This window comes from Centrocercus urophasianus, unplaced genomic scaffold (genome assembly GCF_019232065.1).
Source record: "Centrocercus urophasianus isolate 14NV4802_14NV808 unplaced genomic scaffold, USGS_Curo_1.0 seq_10, whole genome shotgun sequence".
Lineage (NCBI taxonomy): Eukaryota > Metazoa > Chordata > Aves > Galliformes > Phasianidae > Centrocercus > Centrocercus urophasianus.
The window spans coordinates 36,851,215-36,871,351 of NW_024884142.1; the positions used below are offsets into that span (position 1 = coordinate 36,851,215).

At 41.5% G+C, this 20,137-nt stretch overlaps 1 protein-coding gene across 1 annotated transcript in view; it reads left to right on the plus strand.

The window, feature by feature from the left end:
- Positions 1-20,137, plus strand: part of LOC122165489 (sine oculis binding protein homolog) — a 106,610-nt gene that overhangs the window by 21,250 nt on the left and 65,223 nt on the right. The window lies entirely within an intron of this gene.

Sequence of the window (20,137 nt, forward strand, 5' to 3'; positions counted from 1 at the left end):
TTTGGCCTTAGGGTTTCAGGATGGTTGCTGCACGCACACCACTAATTTGCATCATGCAAATATAGGAGAGGGTAGCTGTGTGCGACAGCCTCATCCTTACCAGGCAGTGGGAGCTGTGTCACCAAGTCCCATGTCAGTGAGATCATGGCTGTGCTTTTAAAGCCTAAGTCTGGGTCCCATTGTGGCAGAGGACATCTGCCTGATGCTAGTGAGCTGTAGTTTTGCTCTTTTCAAGTGTACTGTGGCTCATAACATCATCATGGCCGCAAAATTCAGACACTATACATTTTTGGTTTGAGGTAAGCAATACTAGAACATCTAAAGTACCATGAAAACCCCTCCTACTCAATTTAAATTTAACTTTCTCTAAAATTAGAATGTAATCCTAATATTGAATGCCTACAAAAATTGCTGTAATCGCTGAAGTACAGTGCTTGAAAATGCCCTCTAGGTTGCTTCAGCAGCTGTCTTTCTGCAGCAGTATGTGCTAAATGCCATTTAAAGAAAAATAACATAGGAATGCTCCAGCATTTGTAGTTGTTGAAAAAGTAACTGTGGCCTTTTGGGACTCACTAGTGCAAGAGGAGTCTTTGGATAGTCTTTATGGTCTTACAGATATTTATTATTCAAAAAATCCTTCAAATTTTGGCTTTCTAAATGATACTGTTTTCCCTGATGCTACAAAACATTCAAAGCCTGCCAAGTTGCAATAAAATTCAGTTCTTCAAATCTAGTATGCTAAATGTGTGGGAATAACACATAAGTACATACAGATCCTAGAATCAAGATGTAATGTTATAGCAAATTACCCTCCTTTAGAAATTTGGGTCACATCATCCTGCCGAAACAACAACAAGAAAAAGTGCCTGAAGAATTAGGTTGCAAAAATCAGTAGAGTGGAATTTCAGTGGCAGTCTTGGAGAATCAAGCTCATAATGTCTACTGGAGCAGACAGGCAAGTTAAAGTCACGTGGATCCTTCTGCCAGGAGTGGAGCTTACGTCCTTCTTTCTAGAGATATAGAAGAGGGAAATACATGCTCTAAGGATGCTCCTCATTTCAGAACAAGCTCCCATGTACCTACTCACATGTAGATGCATGCATATGCAGTTCATTGTCTCTTAAAGCGTGTAAAGACACTGTCGTGTAACAGGATCCAGATCACATTCAGATGATGTGCCCATGACTCTGAGTCACAAATTGGCATGAGTTAGATGCTTAGGTTGCTCTGAAAGTAATGCCTTCTATTTATTTCTGTGGAAACTACAACAGATACAAAGAGCATGTTAACATTGTTTAATAGAGGAAGTTCTCAGCTGTGAAATGCTCTTTTTCAGCATAGCCACCACCATTAACTATGCATTTTTGCCAGCCATGAACAAGAACATGTATGCCGCGCTCATAAAAATCTGCATGCCTGTCTGGAATGGGCCTTGTCTTTCATGTTGCTGTTGCCACTGCTGAAAGGCGCCACCACCTCACTGTGTTCACATCCATTGCTTCATCTCCATCTCCAGTGTTCAACAAGCATCAACGAATGTAAATGGGTGCAAGTTTTTCTACATGGAGGAATTCAGTGACGTGCCTTTGCGTTATACACACTTCCATGTCAGACACCATTGTTTCAGAGTGCCCTTCTGCTGCCATCTTTCACATGGCAACAACATGGGATATTGGTGGGAAGGTTCACCCTCTACTGCCATACAACTGACATCCACCTCTGACATTTTGGGCCAACATAATACAATAGGAGGTATTACTTTCAGAGCAGCCCTCATAGATTTTAAGAATGAAGGGTTTGCAGGTGATCCTATTTAGATGGTCCTATGTGTGCTGCAGTGATGAGCACCAGATAACTCAGGAAACGTTGAGAAAGTACAACCAGTTGATGGTGTGTTATCTCTAATCTGATAGCCTAGATCCCAAAAGAAGGTTTAGGTCCCTTACTAAAATAAATACGTATTAATATAAAGTGTAGGTGTAGTTAAACCTGTTACTAAGCCTGGAGCAGTAGGAATCAGCACCAGTAGTCTATGCCCATGATTTCAATCACTCAGGCATCACACTGCAAAAGTTCCCCATTACCTAAGTTAAAATTTATTGCCTGTGTTCTCTGCTGGATGCCTTCTTGTCCTTGTATTTTGATGAGGGACAACTAAGAGCATCTTCTTCCCACTGGTTTCCTTTCCTACATCACTATTAACTTCTTGCAGCTAAGCAGTTCTAGATATTTTCAGCATCTTTTATCCAGAAATGCATAGCATACATGATTTTTTATATATGACTAACAACAAGACAACATAGAATTGATAATGTTGGTTGCTACATTGTCTCTGCTTCAAAGAAAGCTACGGAATCAAATTTTCTCCCTCTTTGCACTTGTGATATCAATAGCTATACAGAATCTGACCTAGCAAGGGAAATCCATTGCTACCCACTGCATGTGTATTGATGTCATTAAATGATCAGGGGACAGAATATTTGGGAAATGCTGCCATTAAATTAAAGGAGTGGGAGAATTCAGCAGCCTCTCATGCTTCTTATTTTGCACTTGACCTGTTAGTAATAGAGCAGAGTGCTGAGGAACAAGATTGAAAGAACAAGGTTGCAATCGTTTCAGATTTAACCGCTGACCTTTAATCTGTTATTGCTAGTCCAACAGCATACCTGTCTCCTCCATGAGCCTAATGCTTATTTATGTGTTTGAGAAGTTACACCGCTCCACACTTTCTCATTTTTCAAACAGAGGAGTGAAATAGTCACGTTTCACCTGCCTTATGTGTGTTTTAAACAGCAGACCTCTGCAACAATATGGGGTTGTATTACGTTAAATATGTACAGCTGCTGCATTTCAGGGAGCTGATAGAACTTTGTGGTCACTTGGTTTAAGGCTTGAATTTCCTAATGGAGAACGCTGAGCAGTGCTCCCTCTCTTCCCCAGACAAGAAGTGCTGTGATAAGCACTTACTTACAATGATAGGACTATTTAAACAGTAAAGAATAAATCGTTTCTGGTGTCTCAAAATGCCACTAAGTAACACTGCCAATTACGTATTCCTGCATGCCAATTACGGTGTTCAGAATTAGGGTTTTTGTAATCACCCTATTAACAGGCAGGAACAATGCACACCAAAGTGAGATCGCCTTGAAACATGGGTGCCCCCAAAGCCCCACGCTGGGTGGAAAACGGCTGCACATAACCCTTCCGCAGTCCTCTCACACCACAGGCATTGAAGCAGTGCACCAGGCTAAGCTAGCATCTGACTGGCCCTGGAGATGTGCGTTCGTCCCCTGTGCCTTGTCATGGCAGAGCCGTGCCACTCATGCCCCAGGCTGGTAAGAGAAAGCCTTGTGTGACTGGAAGTTGCTTTTCTCATAAGAAATGCAAATTCTGTCCAGAGTATCCTGCAGTCATGACCGTTTAAAATTATCTGTATTAGCAACCATGCCTTGCAAGAATAGAAATATATATATTTTTGCAATTATAATAGGTCTCCCCACAGACTGTAATTTTATCTAAATTACTAGAAATAAATGAAGAAAAAATTGATTTTTTTTGCCCCTTTAGGCAGAGAGTGAAGTGTTTAGACTATAGCTAATGTAGAAAAACCCCCAACTACCAGCAGCACTACTAAAAAAAAATAACCAAAATCTAAATTCTCGTTCCTGTTTGGTCTAGTGTGCATAGTCAAATATAGATAATGGATTAGCACACAAACCCGTTGTGCATAATAATACCAACTAAAAGTAAGTGATTCGGGAAAGGGAGCATTTCATACTAATGTTTGTAATTGAGTAGATTTAAGATTAGGAGTCATTTTGATGCTCTCTTCCTAAGATATTTAATTTTATAGGCCAACTAATATAAAGGTAAGTACCAAAGAGGCACATAAGGGCAAAAAGCGTTAGACCACTAAGTTTCAGAATATTAATTTTAAGAGGAACTATTGGATTCATAATTGGATCCAGTGAGTTTGAAGCCTGAAAAGATTAATTTTGAAATTAAGTTTATTGAATCAATGGGTCAGAAAACAAATTTATTATGAGCAAATGGCCAAACCTAGCACGAGGACTGAACTCATAGAAGTTATAGACTCTGTTCACAGACACGTTATAGCATAACTTGATTTGACTAGGACCTTGGATAAGGAGTGGTTGCAAGGTTGTCAGCCAGTGTTTTATTCTTGGCCTTGTCCCTGACGTGCACTGCCTTACCATCAAGAAAAAAAGATGATAGATGTTTGGTGCAGCCAAATTTCACTTATAGGAATAAACAGAAAGGTGTAAATCAAAAAGCAAAAGCAAATTGCTGTTCAGTGGCATGAAAATTTAAATGGCAGGGCCATTTCCTCTGTGCGAGATGGAGATCCATGGCACATACTGTGGCTGGCTTTGCACAGGGAGAAGCTACCTCCTCCTGATGCAGCTTGGATGCAGGCTTGGCCAGGCTTCCTTGGTGCAGGCCATCTGCAAAGACGGCATCTGGCTTTGCTCTCCTAAGCAGCAAGCTGTATTCCCACCTTAGAGGTGGGGATGAAATCCCGAGGAGGGTATGTTTTCTGTTCTTCTGGCCCACCTGTGCAGCAGGGATGAGGGCGAGTGATCAAGTGGAGCTGTAGAAGCTCATACACATTTATTTAGCTCTCTGTTCTGTTACAGCAAATGATTACTAACTCTTTCAAATTATATTTCAAGACAATAATCTGTGCACAGCGTCATAAAGCCTTTGTACTCTTGCCTGAACTGTTTTTTCAGCTTATTAATATATATTATACAATGTGATTACTATGAGCTTGTATATACAAACATATCCTGAATACTGGGAATAAACAGAAGCTATCATTCTCCAGAATTATTACTGAGGATTGTCATAGAAAGTTCTCTTGATTTCAAGCTTAATTATGCAGCCTAACAGTGCATAAGAAATATTTAACAATCTCTCTGTTAAGTCAATGAGTAATGGCAAAAAATGTTTCTTTTGTCTCTTTCTCAGGCACCTGCGAAATTTAATTTGTAAAATGATCATCATTCATGAAAATTTGGAAAATTGCTTAACATGTCTTGATGCAAATAGTGCCCCTGCCAAAAAAAAAGAAGAAGCTTAGCTGTTATGTCTTCCTTTGCACTCCTTTTCCATAATAAGCTTTGAAACACATGGGGCTCTGAATAGAAAACCTATTTCTCCTAGAGATTTAACTTGTATTAATTAGGTGTTCAGAAAGGTCAGTGCAGAGCAGGTGTTCTACTTGGTTTGCATGCAAGTGTCTGTGTTTAGCTTTACAGAGTGGTAGAGAAGTGAGGTTTAATGAACAGCTCGCAGAGTCGCTCGTTCTGGCGCGGGTTTATGTAGGATGCGTGCGTGCATCCTTGTGTCTGCTTGGGTCTGTGTGCACATATGCAGGTGCAAATATGCATATTTGCCACAGAAGCCAATTAATAAGGTTTCTTGCTAAGGCTTGAAGGTGGAAGGGGAAAAGATGACAAACATTTCCATAGCTGTGATTGCTGTGTTAAGATATAAATGAGTGCTGATGAATGAACGCAGATGAGACGCTGAGTCAGCAGAGGAAAGAGTTTGAGTGTGGGGCACAGTTGCAAGCTTCTTTGAGGAATTATCTGGAGAAGGAAGGGGAAAGAAAGCATTATCCCTTAGAGGATGTTGTTAAATTATGTGGGCAGAAGGTAAAAGGCCACAGGCTGTGACCAATAATCTGGAGCAGATACAGATATAAAGCAAATCTTGAGCTATGAAAAAGATGGCCAGCATTAGTCAAAAAGAGTAGATGTCATTGTTGAGCTGTTATCAGCTGGCGTTTTTGCTTACTGCATACTGAGGCCAGAATTCTCATAGAACTCTTTACTTAAACCAGAGGGAAGATTTTCTGTGGTTTGAAGAGGAAATTAAAATTCCAAGCTAACCTGCAGGGACCAGTGGTCAGAATATCTCACTGCTGACCCGCACCAAAGCAAAACATATTAACATTGCTAATGATGAAATGCATCAGCACCTGACTGATGCCACCAAAGACTTAATGAAGGGATCTGGCGAAGCAGCATGCTTGTCAGTTTGCAAACTCAGTGCACATTTTACTGTCCATCTGCTGCCATTTAATACTATAAATTTGAATCAAATTCCCATTGTCTGAATTACTAGCAGGTATCCAATCCAATTAAAAGGCGTGTTCACTTTAATTTTAACCACCATGTCACATTACATCAGTCGTGTCTCATTCTGGCTACTTTGGCTTTATCAAGATGAATGTGCTAATTAGGACCTGAGAATCTGCTACCTCTTGGACAGCAGGCATTTGATTCAAATGAATCGACCAGCTTACACGAGGTGTCTTCGCATCAATTCTGGACAGCTTCAGCAGTGGCATCTCTCCCAGGTGCCAGAAATTTGTTTATGTGCAGGCGTTACAACACAATGCCGCTAATCACATTAGGACTTGACTAGAAATACTTCTAAGGTACACAGCTCAGACCAATGACTTGGATTTAAGTAGAGAGATGCTATGACACATCGATATTGAAGATGTGTAAGAAGTTTCTCTCTACCGGATACATCCTCAGTGTGATTGAAGAAGGATTGCTGGTAGCTGTTTTTCTGAAAAAAATTACGTTCTTTTTTACTGAAGTCTTAAATCACTTAGATGAATTTTTTGGAGGGGAGAAAGAGATGTTAGGGGAAAAATAGGCATTTTACTTTGTTAAAAATTTTGGCAAGATGTGCTTCACAATCTGCGTCCAGAACGTTTTTGCATCACCAAGAGATTTTTGATTAAAGAGTTTTAGGTGTGTAACAATGATGCATTCAGAAAATGAGCAGATACAGTACTCTCGTGTGCTTGCTTTACCTCTGAACCTCTTTGGCTCCAGTGTATGCAAGCTAGATAAGCACTCAATAAAATACTGCACTCCCCTGCACTCCAGTTCACATTGCGTTGGCGTAGTCCAAGCTGTCTTGACCTTATATGAATTTATGCACCTTCCAGTTTTTCTAGCTTTGTTTCCATGTGAGCCATACAAAAAGAGCATCAAAAACAGTGCATATTCTGATGAAAACTTAGGGTAGATACCCTAAGTGAGTCTAATTTGCGCAGATTACATTTGATGCCACTTTTCTCTTTCCTGACAAATACATCAATCATTAACACTAATAAGAACCGGGTAAATAATGAAATGCATATTAAGTAATGTGTTTGTTCAAAAATATCATGACATTTGAATAAATTATTGGCTTAAGGCATCTGTTCACTTCCCAGTTAGCTCATTAACTTAGGGAAATATTGAAAAAGTATCTTGCGTATATTTTTGCTCTATCTATATTTTTATTTTAAAAGCAAAATTAAGCAAATATGGCTTTCAAGAATATGTTTGGATTAGGAAGAATGTTGTGAATGACACCCTGTGTTCACACTCCTGAGAAGATTAATGGCGTATTACAATGTCACATAGTTTTAGGTAGCAAATGACAGAAATGTTGTCATTTCTGGTCCCAAAGTTTCTCAGGAGGCATCTTGCTGTCACAGTACTTCCCAGCATGAGCTGGTGGCTGAATAATTTGTGCAGGTGAGCTGGCAACCCAGTGGAATTATGAGGTTTTTTGTCATCCAATGGTTTATATTTACTCTCTTGCTGTTCTGAAGCAATGACTTCCTTCCCCTTTGTGCATAGAAATCCTGGGTCAAATTCAGGGATGAAATTGTTTCAGGCAGACCAAAGGAATAAATCACATTGCGTCTTTTGTCCCCTTCTGGGTAGGAAAGATTCACCCTTTAGCTTTGTTTGCAAACACTTGCTGGTTTATGAGAAGATGGAAGAAGCCCTTGCACACATTAACCTTGAATCTGGCCTCATGAATCTCTACAGGGCTAGGGGAGGCCAAGTGATTATAACTTATAAGCTGCCAGATGAACAGGAAAATCTACTGGTTGAAGTTGTTAGTTAAAGTCAGCTTCTCGCTGTATGTCATGTAGTACTTGATGTACAAAGTGTTAAATTTGCTGGAGAAGTGGGGTGGGTAGTTTTTATAGGGCAAAAGTCTGAAAATGTCAAATATCTTTCCTCTAGAAAATAATTTCTGCAATAGTAGAAGACTGTTTGCTGGCCAGCTAAGTTCAATTACAGACTGCTCTCTGTCAAAAACCCAGGCATTTATAACTTACCCATTTGAATTTAAATTGGGCTGAAAGTAAACATATGCTGCAAATTGTCAGCCTGGATGCAATTTTGTAGCTGAAGTAAATGTACTCATCTGTTTAATAATTTTTAGAAACAGTCATAAAGTGTCTGATGGTTTTGGGGGTGGGAAGGTTTTGTGCCTGTGCTGGGCTTCACATGGTTTTGGTTTATTTCATCTTCTGCCTGAGGAGCAATGGCTGGCCTGGCCTTGGCTGCACGTAGGGCTCCTGGGTGGGAGGTGCTGGTGGTGGCCAGGCCTTCCTGCCGGCCCAGCCTTCTGCTTGCCCGCGTGGCCTGAGAGGGAGACGTGGCTCCACTGCCACCCATTTGCCCTGAGAGCAGAGCAGAGAGGCTCTTTGCTGGGCTTTGCATGGAGGAGGACCATAAGTGCCGTGTAACTGCGCAGTACAGCTATGCTTGGAAGCACGTGAGACCATCAGCGGGCTCAGGTAACCCCATTAGCAGTGGCCAAATGCTGCTCAGTGTCTTACATGCCCTTCCTTTCTCTGAAATTCAGACTGTCAAATCAAATTGGAAACCCACAGTGTTGTAAACCAGAAACAAAAACTCTGTCTCTGTTAATCTTGTTATTTTCAATTTAGCTTTCAGGCTTTCACAGTTGTGCTGCACAACACCACCAAATCAGGTGGCTGAGAGCTCCTGAACTACATACCGCAGAACCACACTGTGGTTCTGTGGGGAAGGGCACCTGAGAGACCACCCAACCCAATTCCTCTGTCACAGCAGGGACGTGTCTCACCAGGTCAGGTTGCTCAAAGCTCTGTGCAACCTGGCCTTGAACTCTTCCTGTGATAAGTCTGATAATTTGCATCTTAGAGGATTGCACTAGAGTTTTGAAAAGAAGAGTGACACTTAGATCTTTGTGAGATGTTGGGCTTGGATGTTTTCATCATTTGGTAGTAATGGTCAGTTTTAATTGGCTGTTGTCAAATGGTTGAGTGTTACCTCTATTTGTCTCCATTTGTCAATATCAATGCCTCGATAAAGCACTTAACTCATTCGGTTTTGTCTAATGCATAGGTCTTAAAACAACAGATGACCATGCTCCTAACTTCAGTGCTGCTGTATGGCAACTTATCCTGATTGAAGTGCGGATAAGGAGCTCTGAAGGAGAAGACTCTGAAATAGTGAGGAAAAGGGTTAAGCAAGAGAAAGTTTAAAAAAAGGAAAAAAGAAGCATTGAATCACTCTGGAGGCTATTTAAGAACACCATATTAGATGCACAGATGGTACATATACCTCTGAGCAAGGAAAAAGTAGAAAGGGGAGAGTAAATCTGGCATAGTTATGTGAAGAAGTGCATAAGCTTAAAGGGACACTGTCAACTTAAAAATCACACTTTTATTGGAAAATTTGTTACCTACTACTGTTGCAAAAAACACCTATGATTACTGTAGCTGAGAGTTGAGACAAAAAACTCGTTCTGTTTTCCGGTGCTCTTTCTTTGGGCCTGATCCAAATTCCATCGGCGTCACTGGACCCCCCCACTGATTTTCCTGTGCTTTGGATCAGGCCCTCTGCATGTTTGACTGTACATTGTGTACAGGCTGTTTCATTATTTTGCACGTGGTCTGCTTTCACATTGTTTCTGTGGTTTTTCACACAGCAAGAGTGGAAAAAACGTTTTTTTCCAAATTTGAAGTGTGGTTATTAAACTATGGAAATGCCAGTGGGGTCCCAAGAACACTTGTACCAGAAATACCAAATGTGTGACTTTTTAAAGACAAAGCTCCTCCTTCAAAATATCTGTGAAGATGATCAGGTCAGTTGTAACAGATATAGTGCACACTGGAAATAAAAGAACAGGGAAGTTATTGGAAGGACACGTACATGGTGCTGCAAAAGGTGTAGAAAAAGCATCTAAAAAAAATAAAAAGCTCCCAGTAAGTCCCCAGCTCTCATAGGCTATCCAGCAGTGACTCTGCCCCCTTCTGAAATAGTGGAACAGCAGAAAAGCTCAATTAATTTTGTGTCCACCTTCACCACAGAGGATGATGAAGAAATTCCTGTTCCAAGGACATTTTTCACAGGAAATCAGAGTGTGGCCTTATAACAGAGATTGAAGTCTCTTAGGAGGAAGTTATGGAGCAACTTCAGCAACTCGAGTGCAGTAAATCACCAGGACCAGATGGTACTCATCCGAGTGTTCCTAAGGAAATAAAAGTGTGAAGCAGCAGAGATATTGACAAGGTTCTGCAGTGTATCATTAAAACCAGCAACTGTTCCTGAAAATTTGGGAGTCATTTGTATGGTGTTCAAAATAAAAATAAAAATGAAAGAGAGAGAGAGAGAAACTGAAAAAGACAGAGATAAGGAGATTACTTTCTTCTTAGGCACCAGAAGTGAAGCTCAGAGTTCCTAAGTATTTTTTTGTTTTATTGATCTAATGGCAGAACAAGGTAACTTTCAGTTAGACATGTCCTGGCAGGTTGTAACACAAAAAAAATTGCCTATTGTAAATAGACAAAGATATTTAGGTGAACATAGTTTATTTGGACTCCAGATTACACTTGCTGTATAAGGTTGTTTATTTCTGATGTGTTGTTTGATGTCGACAAGTAGTTTGATACAAACAGCAAATGCATTTTGGCACAGAAGCATGCATTGCTCCACATTTCTTTATGAGGATGGACTTTTAAACATGAGGCTGATCATATCCCACAGAACCCTAGTGTAGTGCCAATGCAAAAATTACTTCACGCTGCTGAGAAATGCTTTATATGCATGACAAAAGTTTATAATCCGACTTACTAGAGAAAAACTGTAGAAAAAAGTTTAATTTTTTAACGAAAAACAGAAACACACAAAGCCCACTTCACCCAATCCCCATTTTCTGCAGTTAAGCCACATGGAAAACATGGAGTAACAGAGGAGTACAGAGGTTTTGCCAAACAAATACAGCTAGTATGTACGCACATGCACGGAAATGAGACGAGGGAGAGAAATTAGAAGTTCTAAGGGATTTAGAATGTAGTGAAGCACTTGAAATAGCATCTCATGAAATCTTACCCTCAGATTAATTCAAATTACTTTGGATGTGAACACTGTCAAGTGGCCTGAAAATGCGCTCAAGGAGTAAAGCAAAAGGTGGTGATAAAGAGCAGCATATCAGGTTGTGGATAGAGAAGGACCGGAGGGATGTGCATTAGGTTGGTCTTGTTTCATGTTTCATTAATGATCTCCAGGAGAGAACAGGCAGTGTGTTCACAAACTCTGCAGATGATGCTAAGCTAAGAGGAGCTGCAGAGACAAAATAAATAAATAAATAAATAAAATCTCTGGAGGAATTAGAAATAATGAAAAAAAGCTACTAAATTACTTTCACTTTGATAAAAGCAAATTAATATATCTAGGGAAAGAAAAAACAAACAACTATGAAACAACTACCTTAGTGGAATGAGCAAAGCTGGACCACAGGCTGAAGCTGAAGCTAATTACAGGTAATAAATCAGACAATGGTTGATGTAGCAGTAGTGAAGCAGTCATGAATGGGTTCTGTAGCATTAAGGCTGCAGAGAAGGCTGCCATGTGGCTGGGACGTACAGACGAGCAAGGAGCAGAGGGGCTTAGAGGCAGCATGGTGGGTAAAGCTAAAAATGTACAGTCTGAGGTGGTTAAAATTGGTGGTGATTCTTAGCAAAATGCGTGGCTTGGCCAGGTAACAAGAACAGAAACTAAACCTAATTTACCAGAGATATTGTGTGCCAGCTCAAGCCTCATATGCACCTTATAACAGAAATTATAGGATATTTTTCACTCTGTCCTCCAGATAGTGGCTGCTGTCAGGTGCAATTTGCCAGACAGGTAGACTGAGCAGTATGGTGAGATCCTGTCCTCCCTGCAGAATGGTTCTCTGGTGGCATAGCGAGCCTGTGGGACTCGGTGACACAGTCCAAATCTAAACTGAAGTGTTCCATGTGGTCACAAAACACATAGCTGGTGTGAGCAGACATCTCTTGGTTAATATTGGTGGAGCCATGTGCGTTGGCTGTGGTTTTGGCCCAGTACTGGAGCTGGGCTCCATTTACTTTCTATGTGATCTGGAAAAGCAATGGATTCGCAAATAGTGTCTGCAAAAAATTTCATTATTGTGGCTAAAATGAAAATATTTTGTCTCATTTGCAATCATCTTCTAATGTTTCATTAAAATTCATAATGCAGTTGTCTGTCACCACACTATTCTTTTGAAATATTTCAAAAATTCCAGTAGTTCCTAATACTGTTGATACAAATATAGAAGGTATGGAAGACTTTGTAAGCAGGTTAAAGCAGTATGTGAGATTGTACTTAAAAAAAAAAACAAAAACATGTAGAACTGACTTTAATTCATTGTATGTGGACATTTCAGCATAAATTGCAATGCTGAGGCACCTTTGTTATGCCAAACTTCTCCAAAGAGCACAGCTGGGGATACTAGAGCACGTTGTGTCATTTCTAAGATGATTTGCTCCAGTCAGTTGGTCATAGTGGTGTACCGAATTGAGTTATGGCGAGCTTTTTGTTTCTTCAGCCTTGAACTTAGGTTGGAATATCTTGGTCTTGCAGAACACAGGATGTGGTAAGGCACTTATCACCATAGTCAAATCAAAGGAGGTTCCTTGTTTGTGCTGATACCAGGGGCAGTGCTTCCACTGAGGCCAGTGAGATGATAATCGAATACAAAGATGCAAGACAATGGCGACATTTTCACAGGAAAAATGAGGCATTAGGTATTTGTCCATGTACTTTACAAACTGCTGTTTGCTGATAAAGCTCTGTAAGGTACTTTAGACTTAACCTAATTTATATTAAATAAAGCCCAGGTGTGCTGCACTTATTCAGTCTGGCTGGACCTTCGTTCTCCCCAAGGCAGTGGGGAGAATGAATGCACATTTTTTCTCCTTCACCACTGTGCTTTATCTTTTCTCTTGCTTTATTCAACTGAACCTTTTTAGCCTTCACAATGCAGATTCCAAACTTTTACCCTCTGTCTGGCTGTGTCTTATTGTATTTTCTAGCCTGCTTCTGCCTTTTTACTGGCAAGGCTGGGATTCACTGTTCCATGTTGTGTTCTGTATTTGCAGCATGTCTTGTATTGCCTTATGGATGTTTTTGTAGTTTTTTTGTTGTTGTTGTTGAAAGGTACCATGGAGATTCTCAGTTGTTTTTTTCTCCGTGCCCTTAACAGGGCTTAACTTACCACCCCATTAAACAGTCATTTTGTATGTGTGATTGTGATTACTGGAATGTAGGTTGCTATTATTAATCATCTTTCCATTCGTACTGTTACATTAATCATGTGAGGAGATGAGAGTGTAACTTTGGATCCAGCAGATGACAGCTTCTTATTCATAGTGGCACGAAATCCAACTCACAGGAATGACTTTCAGAGTCATTTGCCCATTTGCCAGTTTTGATCCCTGTTCTGCAGCAGTATGGACACAGAGGTTTCATGAATGGAACACGAGGTGCAGGAGCAGTCGGAAAAAGCAGTTCGGCACATTGTTTTTGCCAGGGTTCAGTAATGGGTTTACCCTCGCACCCAGCCACCAGCAAGAAGGCAGTCCTGTTCTGCAGAGCCTCCCTCTGTGCACTCAGGAGTGGCTGTAGTTGTGCACACTGGGCTGGTGGCTGCTCCCCTTTGTTCCCACATGGCATGTGCTCTGCTGCGGCCATGCGCCCTCACATCATCCTGCAGGAAATGTGCTGTCGTGCACAAGAGGAAGGAGCCTACCGCCTTTTCTGCACATAAGCACGTCCTTTGGGGAAGTGTGCTTGCGGAGGAGCAAACAGGACAGTACAGCTGGAAACAGTCTGCTTGGAGATAATCAGAGCCCCAGCAGGAGCACCCTCTGAGCGCAGCTGCACAATTCCCTTTGCTCTCTAGAAGGCACTGCACCCTACGTGCAGTTTCCAGGCTACATTTAGCACAATTGCCCATCAGCACTTAGGAAGCAGTTACCACAGAAACCCAGCGGAGACCAATTAGTCACATGATTAAATTAATTAAAATAACCCAGGGTATCTGCCATCTTACTTCTTTCTGCTACGAGCAGTGCATGACCTAGACAGAGCAGTAATTGGATGGCATTATTGTGCCTTTTAATCCTAGAATCATCTTCACGCTGTACGAGAGGTAGTCTTTGATTTTTCCTTTTCCATCGTTCTGCATAAATCCCTTCCCAGCGATCTGTGTTACTCCCTTGCCGCGGAGATGCATTATTCCTTTTTGGTAGATCTGTGCTATTGCACAAAAACATTCTCCAACCCCCTCAATAAGCCAACCAGTATCAAATTTACAAAACATCAGATTTAACAACAGTGAGATTTGTTATGTTTGGGATAAGAGGATTTGGAAACATTTTCAATTGCACAGTTAAGACTTTTGGAGGTCTTTAATGACAGCTCTAACAATACTTGCCAGGGAGAGCTCTGTAGCCTGTATTAGCACTTGACCTGAGAATTGTAAAGCACTAAGAAAAGACTGTATGTTGTGTCTTCATTTCCCAAGTAATTCAGTTATTGCAGTGGGCGCGTTTAAGTGGAACAAGCTGTCTGAGTTGTAACACTGCTTCCTGGGAAAGGCAGGCAGTCCAATGTCCTTGGTTGTTTTTAAAGCCTAGCAATGCACAGCCACATTCTAACTGAGTAAATCACTCCTTTGTCCTTGGTTTTTCTGCTGGCCTGACAATGGCATCCCCCAGACATCCATGTCATCTAGGGTTTCCTTCTATTATACTGGTGTCATGCTTCTGCATGCGCACAAATCATCTTTACCTGAAACCACATAAAACATGGAACATTGCAATTTCCATCTCATCAGAGATTTCCCAGTGACTGCTCCGAAGTTACCTTGATCCATTGCACCAAAGGGGGAAAAAAAAAAAGAAAAAAGGAAAAAGAAAAAAAAAAGCTATTTCTGGCCACAGAGTAGAGAGCAGCTTGCCTCTCCAAAGCAGATTCCATACAAACAGTCTTGACAAAATAGCATGCATAAATTACATGCCTCTGATGCATTAATTCGTGCCTAACAGAACAAGTGGCAAAAACACTACATTTACAATGGATGGGTATAGGATGGAAGAAATGAAGTCTGTGGGTTAATGTATAAATAATCAACAGTTGCAAATATTATGGAAGAAAACGGCTTTGCACGTGCTGTACTGTTGAAGTGCCATGAACAAACGTATTTTAAAGACTTAGTTGGCTCTGACTAGCCTGTCAGAAGGGATGTGCATGTTTGGCAGTACTGGGGCAGAGATGCCTCAACATGAGAGGATCTTGTCATGAAAGGAGGACTCTGATCACCAGTCATGGCAGTGACATAAGTGAGCCTCCACTAAGTCACAACATATTCCTGATGTAAAGTAAGCTTTGAGTCAGATATAGTCAGCAGTGTGCCTAAGTAGCCAAGAAGACCAATGGCATCCTGGCTTGTATCAGAAATAGTGTTGCCAGCAGGAGCAGGGAAGTGATCATTTCTCTGTATTTAGCACTGATGAGGCCGCACCTCCAGTACTGTGTTCAGATTGGGGCCCCTCACTGCAAGAAATACACCGAGGCACTGGAGAGAAGGGCAACAAAGCTGGTGAGGGGTCTGAAACACAAGTCTTATGGGGAGCAGCAGAGGGAACTGGGGTTGTTCAGTCTGCAGAAGAGGAGGCTCAGAGGAGACCTCATTGCTCTCTACAATTTCCTGAAAAGAGGTTGTGGTGAGGCTGGGTTAACCTTTTCTCCTGGGTAGCAGCAATAGAAAGAGTGGTGATACATTGGCACAGGCTGCTCAGGGAGGTGGTTGAGTCGCCATTCCTGGAGATGTTCAAGCAACATTTAGATGTTGTATGATAGGACATGGTTTAGAGGGGAAGTATTTGTGGTAGGTGGATGGTGGGACTGAATGATCTTGGAGGTCTTTTCCAACCTTGGTAATTCTATGATTTTAATGCATTTCTGTCATTTACAGAAATTGTCCCCGCTGACCGACATCCCTGGTATCCACACATGCACACACAAATTACCAGGTATAAATGAAACCAAGTGCTCTGAGTGTTTCCATTTCCTTGTGTTTTATTTGTCATGGGCTACTGCAGTGTGTGCAACTCTTGCTGAAAAATAACGTCTCATGTAGTGTTTGATCTGGCTGTTTTTGCAGAAAGTGACAGTAAGGAAGTAAGGACAGTAAGGACAGTAAGGAAAAAGAAATTCTCCATGGGATTACCCAACTTTTCAATACAGTGGTCCCATAGCGATTGGTTGAATTATGCTTTTATAAAACTGAAGTAAACTAGTGGAAAATCTGGTCTGAAGATCTTAGATACAGCAGCTGCATGCTGTTGTTTCCAGAATTAAAAATTGTCCAATAAATATACACAGGACCATGGGAAGTATGCATTCTGTTTCGTATTTTCTTCATCCACAGAGCTGCCTACTAAGTTCTTACGGCTTTTCTTCCTTTGTAACTCAGAAAAAAAAGCATTTTTGCGGACTAGAGAAATGAAAAGTTTATGCTGCTGTTTCCCAAAGACAGAGCTGGAGCAGTTCCGGTGGGGTGACTGGGGGCACTGCTGAAGGACGGGTGCTGCCGGACGAGAGCTCCCACAGCACACAGATTACAGGTAGAGATTACAGCAAGAGAGATGTGTTGGGCAGTAAAGAACATAACATTTCAGTTGTGGAGGTCTTGGGCAGTGGGAGGTTTGCAAAGGAATCAGTGGGATTCCAGGCTTCCTTTGTAAGAAGGTGAATAAATTATATCTGCCCTCCTTGGAATAAGGAAGGAGAGGATATAAAAAGGAAACCTGATGAGGTGCAAGCAATTTTAAAATAGTTATTATGAAGAAATGTTATAAATGCACGGTGTATCATGTGCCAGAATAAATGAAAGCAAATCAAGATAGCGAAAGAATTTTGATGAAATACTTTCTGCTAACCACAATAGCAGAAGCAACGTGTAGCAGCCATGTCATAACAGTTTGATTTCTGTAGGTGTTGTGAACACCTCAGCTCTGAGGAACCGAAGGGCTCTCAGTGCGGGGTCTGTGTGTGTGAGGGGCCCATTGTGTGCAGCTGCTCCTGGGCAGGCTGGAGGCAGGAGGAGGCTTGAACTGAGTGGCAGTAAAGCAGTCAGCATTTGGCTGATGCGATTTTAAAAAGTAGGAATGGATAAAACATGTACTTCTGAATCATTTATACATGACATTTTTGTGTGGTAGAGGACACGTAGGATAGTCTTCAGGCCTAAGTAAATAATCTGATGCAATAGATTCGTCACACGAGGAAGAATGCCAGTGGGAGAGAAACACAGTGCCCTCTCAGAGTCAGGGAGAAGGCAATATAAGTGAGAGAAGGATGATTTGGAGGGATTCCTTTTTGCACCACTTCTAATTCAGAAAGCTGGTGAATCTACAGCATTCTGATGTCCAGGATTCATCTGTTCTTAACCTCCTTTCTGATTTGTGTTCCTAAAATGGCTCTAACATAGAAGTAGTCATGGCAGAAATAACCTCCTGGAGGCCATCCAGGCGTTTCTCTACATTGCAACAGAGTTTAATTGTTGTTTAATTTAATCCTAGTCTATTCTTATGGCAGTAATAGACAAAAGCATATAATAAATAGCCTGTGACACTGAAAGGAGGTACTTAGATACTCTCTTTTGATGTATTTTGAAAGCTTTCCTGCACTCTTTCTTGTAGTCCACGTAGTTTAACAGAGTAAGTAAAAGTTTCATAATTAAATTTCCCAGTTTGTATACAACATAAACTGTGTAGGCTGTGGAGTTGAATTCTGGTCATTCTCATTAGTTTATCTCAAGTGATTTGAGTAGATTAACTGTTTGTTTTGTAGCAGCTGTATTCACAAGTGGGCCATTGCTTTAGGCATGGGCCCGTTAGTGTGAAGGATGTTGCTGGTGTTCTTGATTAGAAACAGTATACGTCTCTTTGCCAAACATCTAACTTAGAGAGAGGGAAGCATTTCCCAGTGAGCTGAGATAAAGGAAGAAAGAGGTAGGGGTGATTCCAGTGAAGGCAGATGCAGGTTGTTCTGACATTAAGGCAATTTGGATAGGACCCAGTTTCCAAAACCATATCCTATGCTAGCTCATGTCATCATTCAGGATTTATGTGAACTGGAGGGGAGTCATTTTACTGTTGCTCGTTTCTCCAAAATTCCTTTGTCTGAGAACTCAGCACTTTATCAGCAACATTTCCATTGTCTTGTTTTCCTCTGCCTATTCTTCGCTGCCCACTGCAACCGACTTCTGCATACCCTCTAGATCTTCCTGTTTGTGACACCAGCTCTTTTTATCCTCCCTAGCAGGTCCTTGCTCTTTCTGCATGCCATGTCACTTACTGTGAACTTGGCAAGAAATGAGAAAAAAAACTTTCAGAATTCCATATCACTCCTACATTTTTGTCCCCATAAATACTATTTTGCCCTTTAACACCTACTTATACTTATTCCTCATTCTAGGAAGTGGCAGTGACTGTCCCTGTCACTAGGTTCATAACATGGTCGCAAAGTAATATGAGCAAATGCCCACTTTTGTTTCATAGAATTGTAGAATCATAGAATGGCTTGGGGTGAAAAGGGCCACATCTGGTTTCAACCCCCCTGCTATGTGCAGGGTCACCAACCACCAGACCAGGCTGCCCAGAGCCACATCCAGCCTGGCCTTGAATGCCTCCAGGGATGGGGCACCCACAACCTCCTTGGGCAACCTGTTCCAGTGCTACCTGTTTACATGTTTTCAGCAGATTCTCAGTAGTTTTTCCCTATATTTCTGCAGCCAGAACTGGTCTTGGTGAGGAGCAGAGTGTCTCCAGGGGAAGTTTTAGCTTATGAGTGTGCTCGGTGAATTCCCATGCTCCTTTTGCTTCTCAGCTTCCCCTGGAATGCTTCTCCTGGTTATTTTCTATTCAAGGGTCTTTGGGTTCTATATCCTGATCCCTTCAAGTAGCAGGATTTCAGCACAAGCATCCTTGTAGAGCAGAAGCTCTGCCCACGGTACAGGTGGGCTTGCTATACCTTCTGCCAGGATGGAGTGGCGAGGCAGCAGCCTTGATCAGGAAGTGGCCTTCGAGCTCCTGGGAGGCAAGATGCTGAGGACATTAAACCAAGGAATATCAGTTTTATTATCTCTGCCCTTCTGAGACACTCACAGCAGAGCACAGCATGCTCCTCTGTCAGTTCCACTCTGATTAAAAACCACAGTGAAATGTTTCTTTTGGTGTTTTAGGAAATGAAATCAGAGAGAACTTGTATGTACCTGAAAAGTTAAGTGTTAATTTTTTTTTTATTCCATTGAACTGTGTTGCAGAAAGAAATAGTTGACATGAACTATTTGTAAGACGGTTGCCTTCTCTAGAGAGCTTATTACCCTTCATCTTCCATTACCCTGGATTGTTTGCAGGTAGCATATTCATTACCATGAGCCTTCCCTCCTGCTTGCAGGAACACACGGTGTGCAGAGGCTGGCGATGGGCTGCTCCATGCACAGAGCTGGGCTTTCCTCATTTACCCTTTTTGTTTCACTGCACTAAACTGTGGAGCTGCAGCGCAAGCAACTTAGGGCTTATTTACTTAGTGTGCAAGAGCAAGCAAAACAGGGAGTTGAGACTGGTCAAATTATGTGTCATGTTAAGGGCCTTTTGTCTCCATTTGAGCGTTCTGAAACAAGACAAATTATGATATTTTCCTGTTAATTTCTGTTAATTTCTTTCCTTAATGAGTTTCATTAAAATCAAAGCTTCCAGAGGACTGAGCCATGACAGCTGTCTAAAAACTGTTTCGCTTGCTGTGGGCTGTTTGGGCTGAATAATTATTTGAGCTTTGTGAGGATTATTTCTTTAAATAAGAACAATGATACTCTGTTTGCGAGGAGTGCTGTGAGTGGGGCAGCACGGTTCTGGAGTGCTGACTCGTAGTACTCTGTGGCTTTCAGGAATACCTGGGAA